Source organism: Dipodomys merriami, unplaced genomic scaffold, assembly GCF_024711535.1.
Source record: "Dipodomys merriami isolate MVZ:Mamm:240054 unplaced genomic scaffold, mDipMer1.0.p SCAF_629, whole genome shotgun sequence".
Taxonomy (NCBI): Eukaryota; Metazoa; Chordata; class Mammalia; order Rodentia; family Heteromyidae; genus Dipodomys; species Dipodomys merriami.
In genome coordinates this window covers 305699-316585 of record NW_027206212.1, presented here as the reverse complement: position 1 = coordinate 316585, position 10887 = coordinate 305699, and the positions used below count along the sequence as shown (strand labels likewise).

General features: G+C 34.0%; 1 pseudogene; it reads left to right on the top strand.

Moving 5' to 3' along the window:
• The first annotated feature begins 10459 nt into the window (after positions 1-10459).
• On the top strand, positions 10460-10559 carry LOC138815168 (U6 spliceosomal RNA; annotated as a pseudogene).
• Positions 10560-10887: the final 328 nt, after the last annotated feature.

Genomic DNA, 10887 nt, shown 5'->3' with positions numbered 1-10887 from the left:
CCCTACATAAATGTATCTCCTTCTATGCCATTTTTCATACCTTATCTCTTTTGATTTCTAAAAATCTCATTCTTTCTCTATTTCTCTATGAACATTTCCTGATACTAAATACATCTATACAGATGGCAGAGGATGCTAATGTAAGGGTCCCAAAGCTCATCAGTCATTAATGTAACAAAATGGAAAAGGAGGATATATTTCTTGCTACTTCAATTTTTCTGAAATGCTGCAATGTCATCATTTGGTTAAAATTTCCATTCTTTTTCTACACAGTGTCATTCAGTGCACATAAATGCAAATATGAGCCAGGTGCTGGTGGTCTACACCTGTAATCCTAGCTACTAAGGAGGTTGTGACCAGAAGATTGTGGTTCAAAGCCAGCTTTGTCAGGAAAGTCCATGAGACCCTAACCTTCAATTAATCACCAGAAACCAGGAGTGTTGTTGTAGCTAATCACCCAGGATAAGAGTTCAAGCCCCTCAAGAAAAAAAGTGGTGAAATATGACTTTCAGTTTCCCCCAAAGGAACGGCAAGATCAATAATCTTCCCAACCAAAAAAAAAAAAAATTCCAAAATGATTCAGTGCACCTACTTTTGCTGAGTTATGTTATGGATTCTTTGCTGGATATATTCTCTAAAACAAATCGTTTAACTAGGGATACAGGTGGACCCATTGTAACAATGAGATGTACAAATCGTTATGTGGAAAAATGAACTTTACAACTTTGGTGGGGGGGGAGGACCGGATGGGGGAGGGGGGTATATGGGAAAGGATGGGAAGGAGAAACGAAAAGGAGGCAACAATGATTGATAAGAATTGTACTCGTTATCTTGCCCATGTAATTGTAACTCCTCTGTAAGGTATGCTCACAAAAAAAAGAAAGAAAATATGGTCAAATATTAGCTTTACAATAAGCTTCATCTAATATTTCTCATTTGAAAAGAGAAGACTGTACAGTTGATGACACTTGGCTTTCTTACTATCTTAGTTCAAAGCCAACCCAGGCAGCAGAGTCTGTCAAACTCCTATCTGTAATTACACAGCAAAAAATCAAAAAGTGGAGTTTTGGTTCAAGCAGTAGAGTACTAGATTTGGGGGCTGGTGGGCAGGAACAAAAACTGTTCAGGGACAGGGTCCAGCCTCAGGGTTCTAGCCCCAGAACCAACATAAACTAAACAAAAAAGCAAACAAAGAAAAACAGATATTTCATTGGGACCCTCCTTTAAGGACTACTGGTGTGAGAAATGGCTCCTTTTGCTGATCATACGCACTGGATGCTCTTTTGGAATCCTTATTGCTCTGGAGAACTCAGGACCAAAATAAAGGAATTGATAACTGACTCCTACAATAAGAGAATCATGTCAGGAGTGAAATATCCATCCATAAAACACTTTAAAACCTCCATGTCTTTGTTTCTTTGCAGTAGAATTTTTTTTGGGGGGTCCAGGCGTGGGCCTGAACTCTGGGCCTCGGCGCTTTACCTCAGGTCTTCAACTCAAGGCTAGTGCTCTACCACTTGAGCCACAGCACCACTTCTGGTTTATTTTTGCTTATGTGGTGCTGAGGAATCGAACCTAGGGCCTCAGGCATGCAAAGTAAGTTCTCTACCACTGAGCCACCTTCCCAGCCCCTGCAGTAGAACATATTTAAAACAACGTTATTTCCTTTTGTTCTATGCTGGCCATCAAATGGCACATTAGTTCTTTTTGTAATTCTCTCAACTAGAAATTTACAGAAAAATTATATATGAGTAAAAACACACTAGACAAAGTCAAGGACAGAGTTTTCTTCAAGACCTCGGATTCTCTTCTTTTACAGTAAAAAGGAAAGCACAAGTTAACTTGAACTTTGTAAATCCTCTATGTTCAATTCCTCTCCTTGGATCAGTTTCCACATCCAGTAACGGTTACTTCCGGGAACAATCTATGGTGCTGTTTGAGGTATAGTGAATGATTTCTGACTTCAACGAAATAACACAAGGACACCTTTGGACCTGAAGTAATACGAGTTTCAGAGACAACTTAGTAAAGAGAAAATATGAAATTTATATTGCTTATAAATACATTATCCATGAGTATATTGAGTTCAAACTTTGTAAATTCTCTGTAAATTAAGGCAAATTTTAAAGGGGAAGAAGTTTCTCAGATCATTTTTTTTGTGAGTGTATGTTCTGCGCATTATTTCCCAAGTGTACATGAATTTGTTAACTCATGTTAACTATAGCAATAATAAGAGAAAGAGAAATTCTGTGTTTAAGTATAAGGGTTCAATACACTATAGAAGACTCTACAAATAAGACAACGTTGAAACAATAAAGCCAAGTCCAGTATGTAGATTTATGAGAGTGATATATAGAAAGCATTACTCCTACATGGAACAGGAAGTATGAGGCCACTCCCTTTCTAAATCATGCTTGCTAATGACACAACTTTGTAGAAAGTAGAATGGAAGAATAATTCTCTTTTCAATGCAAGTGAGATATAACAGCATAGACTTAATTGGGAAAAAAAAAAGTCCATCTTGTGAGAGCAGGGTTATACTAGCTATGAACTGGTGGATAAGATCACATTTTTTCTTTCCTTTACTTATATATTGTTTGTTGGTGGTGGTCTTGGAACTTGAACTCAGAGGCTGGGCACTGACCCTCTGCTATTCAGCTCAAGGCTAGCGCTCTACCACTTGAGCCTCAGTGCCGCTTCCAGTTTTCTTGCAGTAAATTGGAGAAAAGAGTCTCCGGGACTTTGCTACCTGGGCTGGATTTGAACTCCAATCCTCAGATCTCACCACCACCCAGCTTAGGATCACATTTTTAACAGTGTACACTCAGCATATGTAATGTGTATGTTCATCTATCTTTATATGAATTCTTGAGTTGAAAAGCTGGGCTACAGCTTTGACTTTACACTCACAAAAATCTTTGTAGTTTAACAGTAGATTCCACTGGATAAATAAAACCTAAGAATGTAAAGGAGTCTGGGAAGTTCAGGTTGCATCCACCTGGGCAGAACAGTCTTTGAGAAACTATAATTAACCAGCCAAAAGATGGATTGGAAGTATGGCTCAAGTATTAGAATACCAGTCATGAACAAGATTGCTGAATAAGATTTTGACGCTTTTGCATACATACATACAATCATACACATATATATAGAGACACTTATATGTGCACGCACAAATACAAATATGAAGCAACTCTCAGAATATGTAGAAAAGTTAGAAAACAATAGAAAATATGTCCTGAGTAGACTAGAATCAAGTGATAATTTGTAAAATTAAAAAATCCTCAAGCGAACATTCTTCAAAAAAGTGTGAGAAAATTACATAGATAGAGATCGGGATAGTAAGAGATTCAAGTAATCAGTATTAAAGGGATTAGATCCATGGAATGAATCAGAGACCCCGCAGGTGCATTTGAAAATGTTCATATCCTGCGTCAAATGTTAGAACATCTTTGAAAATAGTACATGAACAGTCTGAGAAGTTTAGTGGATAATATAACTGGAGAAGTTCAGAATTGCTAGTCTGGGCCTGGGAAGGTGGCTCAGTGGTAGAGTGCTTGCGTTGCATACATGAAACCCTGGGTTCCATTCCTCAGCACTACATAAGCCAAAAGAAAAAAGCCGGAAGTGGCTCTGTGGTTCAAGTGGTAGAGACCTAGACTTGAGATGAAGAGCTGAGGGAGAGCACCCAGTCCCAGAGTTCAGGCCCCATGACCGGTTCCAAAAATGAATAAATAAATAAACAAATAAGTAAATAAATAAATATATATACATATAAATAAACCAAGAAACTACGGTGGGGCAATGTGATACAAACCTTCAATTCTAGCACTCAGACTGACAGGAGATTAGAGACTGGAATTACATAGTGATACCTTCCCTGGACCAGGTAGTATAATTTTCTATTATTAAAAGATACCAAACCAGAAAGGAATACGCAGTTGGAAGTTTGGGATAATTTTGTCATTATGTTTTGAGAAGTCGTTTCCTATTGAAATGCAACTCATATATAATCCTCACTTCTGCTTTTAAATGCTCTCTTCATTACAGAACATTCCTAGATGCAAAATGGCTCATAATTCCCATGCAAAATTAGAAAAAGTAAGTAATCATCATTCTGTTAGATTCCAAGGAAAGGATGAAGGATTACAAAAGCTTAAGCCTTGAGGAATAGCAAAGTTCATCTAATGTAGGAATTGATAGATCTTTCTAAATTAGAGTTCAGACTTCAAATAAATAATTTGGTGTTGTTTGTAATTTCATATTCTATAAGATACTACAAAATTCTTTTTAAATAGTGTGTTTACTTGACAAATTTACAAATGTTTCTTGCATTCAATTTGCCTAGCATATTATTTCAAGAGAGTTATAATTAGAACTCAGTTAATAGATAATTCCAACAGTTCCTGTATAAAATGATAATGTAAATAATGTAGACCGAGTTGCCAAGAAATGGATATTAATTTATAAATTTAGAAAAACAGCAATGTTTTGAGGCTTTGGTATAACATGTTATGAAGAGAATAATTGTGTGACTTCTTTCTACCTGTATGTAACACAGGAAGCAATTTCCTTAATTAAATGCCTCTGTATAAAATAAGAAAAATGCTGGGTTTGGAGTTTGTTTTTATTTTTGTTTTTGTTTTATTGGTTTGTCCTAGGGGTTGAACTCTGGGCCTGGACACTGTCTCTGAGCCTGTTAAGCTCAAGGCTTGTGCCCTACCACTTCAAGCTCAGTACCACTTGTGTCTGGCTTTTGCTGAGAAGTTTATTGGAGATAAGAATCTAGGGATCTTTCCTGCTGGGTGGGCTTTGAACTGTAATCTTCCGATCTTAGCATCCTGAATATCTATGATAGTTAAAAAGTATAAATATATATAATATTTTCAAGAATGCCAGTGGAGGAAAAATGATGCAACCCAGTTTATTGTGGTGTTCTTTCCAGAACACACAGGGCATCCCATTAGCATAGGTGTAGTATTTTTTCCAATAGAAATAAGTTATTTGTGATGGGAATTAAGGGAATTTTGAGGTGCACCCTACAAGTTGGAAACTGTTGGTCTAGGATGACTTTATGGCATAAATTTTGGGATTGATGGTCATAGAAATAATAGCTTAATCTGATAAACAATTGCTTAATCTTGAAGAATTAATTATAACAAGCTTCATAGTTTTATCCTATACCAGAATGTGGCTATTTTTCTGTTCACTTCTCAATGTGTAACACCCCATTGCAAAATGCAACTATTGCAGAATTACATAACATGCAAATAGGTACTATTTTGAATCTCTCAGGTATGGAGTGTTCAGAATTTGAAAGTGAGTAGTTATTAGTAGTTATTATTTTGAGGAACACACATATTCTGTCCTCTTACACAACTTATTTACTTTTAAAAGTTATGGGTTTTTATAGAATTAATCAGTTGTCAGTTTTAGTATGAGAAAGTACAAATTTATTATTTTATGAAAATATTGGCAATTATATTGTGAAAAAATTGTCAAGTTATATAACATTCATGTTGATGGTCCTCTGATAAAGAAGGGGTAATTAATTCAAATTAGATGCCAAATAGTACGGATTTTTTAAAAAGTTACATTAAAAACAACAACTGCAAATAAATATCTCTGTCCATATCTTGGAGTTTATTTTGCTCAGCATCAGTTTATATGCTCATATATATGCATAATAAAGAAACTGGAAAATAATAGTTTCATGGATAATATATCATGAAAACAACATGTTAACTGTTTTTGATGGTAAAGGTGGAATTAGGATTGGTAAATTCGCGATTCTGATAAAGGAATTTCAAAAGAGTTTTAAAATTATGACAGGTAAATTTTAATTGTTCAAACTTTTTAACTTAGCCTATTAAAATTTAAAATTGCCTGGGAAAATAGGCTTTCATGCAAAAAAATCCATGGAGACTTAGCTGAGAGGGAGCAATGTGGGTAAGATGGCTCATTTTTACACTAAACAAACAAGCCTCACAAACTGTGCTGTAAATCCTGTAGGCTAACATGCGAATTGTCCTTACCCAGGAAATACAGTCTTACTGTGAGAAACAAGGTTGTTGTATAATTTAAACTAAACAGTAATTTTCTTAAAAAGATAATTTTGGTCAAAATATTTACGGAGAAAGTGCCCTTCAAAATGAAAGAACGTATTGAGTTTACACAGTGTCTTTGCACTTGAAGCACTGAAGCACAGAACAAAAATCTGATTGGATACTTCACATTTCTAAGTAGCTCAAAAATATAATATCCTCATTAACATGAAATAGTGAAGACTTCTCTTATTACATAAGCCAAAAAGTTTCGGGATCAGAAAAGAATTGAGCAAATTGCAAAGGTAAGAAAACGCGTTCTTAGAAGCCCTAGCTAAGGGTACTGGCTTCAGCCATGGAGGGGGCCAAAACTTTTTGATATAGATTGTCTTAATGTTTTTGCTACCTAAAGTGATTTTACAGAGCCTATTTGGCTCAGTATAATGCAGAAAAAATTGAATGAAGACATGAAAATAAATTCCACCTCCAAATAAAAGAGTTTTAAAAGAGAAACCTGAAGATGTAGCAATGGCAGATGCAGTATAGTCCTTCACCTTCACTAGACTTGAAGCCAAGAAACTGTGATTAATTGGAAATCAGGCAAGAGCTAAGAAGGGACATAGAAGTAGGACATAGAAGTATTGTCCTTTGTAACAGACAATGTAATACAAGGAATGGGTGATTTAACTCTATTCTTCTCCATACATCTTGTTGAGCAAAAGCAAGACCAAGAGAAAAATAATCTATTGAAATGATTTTGCAAAGAATTATTCCACTGTTCATAATATGGTATCTAAGGAAAGTCTTAAGAGAGAAGATAAAAGTTGTAAGAGAGAAGATAAAAATGGATTATTCTTCAGTTTCCTCTAAGCATTTTGTTAGCAAAATATATCTTTGAGGTTAAAAGTGACTGAACCAAAAAGGGGTGGAGTACTTATTTTTGTGGGCACATTAGACACAAGAAGATTTCAAGTTAAAGAAAAAAGAAAAAAATATAGCTAAATATTTGTGATTACAGGTTCTTGGACTGGTTTTTTGGAGACAAAGATTTGCATTAGTGTTGGTCTTCATAAACATAGTTGTGACAACAAAGAAGGAAAGAAAAAATTCCAAATCTCTTGACTTTATTAAAAGTATGAAAATAGAGTAGTGAAGAGATTGAGAGAAAACAAAGAGAACTGCTTTCTCTCCAGTGGAGTAATAGGTTCTTGTTCTTGTTTCTTCCATTCTGTCTTTACAAGCTATCAAATGTGCCTCAGGACTGGAGTATCCAGTTCAGACAAAGAACATTCGCAGAAGAAAATATTTGCAGTAGATATAGGTGATTTATAACCTTAGACAATCTATTTAAATCTGTTTAAAATTCTCCCCACACCCCAAACTGCCCTCTTTGCACAGCTTTGTTTGCTTTTCCAAAGACTGACCTTCATTAACTATTTAAAATTTTGATAGGTCATATTCATACTGTCTAGAGATTGCTGTTTGGTTGTAATTTTTGTATGTTTTTGTTTGTTGTTGTGTGTTTTAACTGAATTTCAAAAGGTTGTGCAAGTGTGTTACAATTAAATATGTCCATCTAATTGTCTAATGCTCCTGGATCAGAGTCACTCCTTCTATCAATCTGAACCAACCCTTTCTCCAAGATTTATTTCAGATTTACCACTTCCTTTATTACATGTGTACATTGAGTATTCTAGCTGTACTTGTCCCTTGTTGTATTTTTCATTCATTCTATTTCTTTACTATTGTTCCTCTCTGTTTTCAATTTCCTGATAGTCATTCTGTTAAACTGCCTGTTAATACTTTGAAAGGTTTATATACATTCCATGGAGTTTCAATCCCACATATACATGAACTGATGCCAGTTTATATTTCCATAATTCATTCATCTGCAATAACAATTTGCAAGACTGAAGATGTGAATCACTTAGACATGATTTTATTCTCATTCATTTGGAAGATTAATCTTTAGGCAGCAAGAAAGTTTAAAAATTACTTAGAATGTATTCCTAACTACCAGTTTTTATAAATGGCTTTGTACAATGGTGTGTGATTATTTAATTTTACCTAGGATAATATTTTCTACTACCTATAAGTTTTGGAAAAAGAAGAAAACTAAAATTTATGAGTGTAGAGGAATATGATAGAAATAGAAGACATATTTTATATTTGTCACATCTCTGATCAGTACCCAAATGCAAGACTTAAAGTCATATTTCTTACTATATTAGACAGATAGGGAACACATAAAACAACACTTGATAAAGCAACTATTAGTGACTTTTTAAAATGTACGTTCTTATGTGATGAAATTTACTTTATTAGCTAATACTTGGGTTTGGAATATGGGAGGCTGATCTATTTAACACATTTATGGAAGGGACCTACTAAACAACACAAATGGTGGGGGTACTATTTCTACACTTTAATGAATGAATTTGGTTGATATTAATGTTGGGTAAGTAAATCAACTCTATTTTAACTTGCTCCCTACACTTCTAAGCCTTTTAATGTCACTATCATCTACTTGTCAAGTGTTATTTTGGCAAATGTGATTTTAAATAGTTTATTTGAAAATGAATATACTTTCAGGAGATTAAGGGTAGGTTATCATTAGTTTGAGAATAACAACATTTTTATACTATACAACCTTGTTTTCTGAAGTACCGGTGTTTTGAAGCACTAAGGATCTTCTTACTTAATGTTTTTCTAAATTATATTTGACCTCTAAATCAAGTTTTCCTAGCCTTGGTAGACCAATTATGGATCTAGCGTTCCAGAAACTATTTTTGGCCAACTTATGCTGCACTGAAATCTTTCATTAATCATTAGGAGAGGGGTATTAAAAATAATCTTGTTCATTTGTGATTTTGTTCACTCATATGGGCTGGTCATTTTTAAATTGAAAATTTGAACTACAGTACTTTCTCTCATATTTTGTGATCTCATCTTTCATTTCATGTTGCCTTGCATTTCACAGTTGATTACTGCTAATTCCTGTAAGGAATTGGGGACCTGAAATATTATAGGACATGAGAAATTGAGATTAGTCTTCAATTACTTTCTGTTGGCATGTTGCATGAGCCTAAGTGAGAAGTCTTGCCCTTGTTATCTGATGTTGCAGATATTTTGAACCTGGTATCCTAGGGCCCGTGGGTCCTGCAGAAGAATAATAGCTTTTAGACATCATATCAGCAAAATTTGGGTATAATCAGTAAGAATGCTTCAGAAATATGGAGAAAAACACTTTGGGACCACCAAGTTAAAACAATAAACAGATTATCAGAGTAAAATCACATACATTAGTGGAAAACAATACTGTTATTTTACCATATGAATTCAGAAGACCACGAACACATAGAAGGTATCACAAGTTTATACCGAAGACATTGAATTGATACTTTTTATATTCTAATATATATTCTAAACCTAATTATTTATATTCCAATCTATTTATGAGTATAAATGTCAATATATTTGTCAAACTATCAATTCTAGTAAGATTCACTGTGTGAAATTTAAAATCAGCACATATAAATATAAAATATATAAGTATATATAATATAAAAAAAGCAATTCTGTTTTAAAGTATTATTCCATTATCTCTACCTCAGTTTTTGGTAGAGTTAGATTTAAAGCTTTACCATTTGTTGATTTACAGCCTAGAGGCAAGAGATACTTATGGACTTCTCCAGGAGCTATGGAAATATTTGGTGATAGAAAGTCAGTAGTTTAAGTTCCTGCCTGGTTGGATGATAGACAGGCAAGGACCGTAGGTAATCATGCATATGAACAATTTTTTCACCTTCTTGGCTTTAGCTACTTTTGAAATGATAAGTATAATAAACAAGTATATTTTGATAAAATGCCTTCCATTCTAAACAATTCTGTCTGAACTGTTCATCTCTCTATGATCTTTTGTAACTAAGGTTAGTTTTGTTCCAGTGGACAATCTTTGCTGTCACGGTAAGATATTCTGATTGGTCTGTTCCTACATGGAAGAAAGGTAAAGGGTCAGCTAGACATTTGTCCCAGCAAGACCTCATTTGGGAAATTTTAAGTTGCACAAGTTAAGAAGTAGCTCTTAAGCAAGGCTTTCTTTGAATCCATTAGCTCCACAAAGCTAACTCAGTTGATAAATACTTGAAAAGCAATCACCTTTGGACATAGCTGTAAAGGCTTCAAAGTATGATTAAATTTAAAATGAAAAAGACAAAATAGTCATTGACAAAAAATTGCAAATGTGAGCAATCGACCAAGAAATACGTTTTTTTCCATTATACATAGAATTTTAGAGAAATAAGATCAATAGAATTTTTAGGAACAATAAGGGTTCCTTGTTATAAATAGTCAACCATGGATATATGCCTGTATAAAGAGTGCATCATTAAGTACTTAAATTTAGATGATACTACATGTTTCAGCAGCAGGCCTACCCAAATTACAACAATACAGAGATTAACATAGCACTTGCCGAAGGATGATATGAAAATTTGTGAAGTATTCCATATTTTTCATTCTTCTGATGCAAGAAATGAAAAACAGTTAAAAACAGTTATTAAAAAGTTCATTACAAAAATAGAAGTGTAACAATACGTGTAATTCATAGAATTAAAGGTTAGTTTGACATCAGTATATTAAATCTTCACCTGAGAAAGGCCTTTACATAGCATAACCTTTACAAAACTTGAAATTAGTTAACATTGTCATTTTATCCCAAAGAAATAAAATAATACAAGGACCTAGGAAAAAAAAGAATCTTAAACTTTTTCTATATGCAATGCAATCTGAAAGGACACATTTATTAATGAACATATACATTATATAACAATGTAGAATTCAA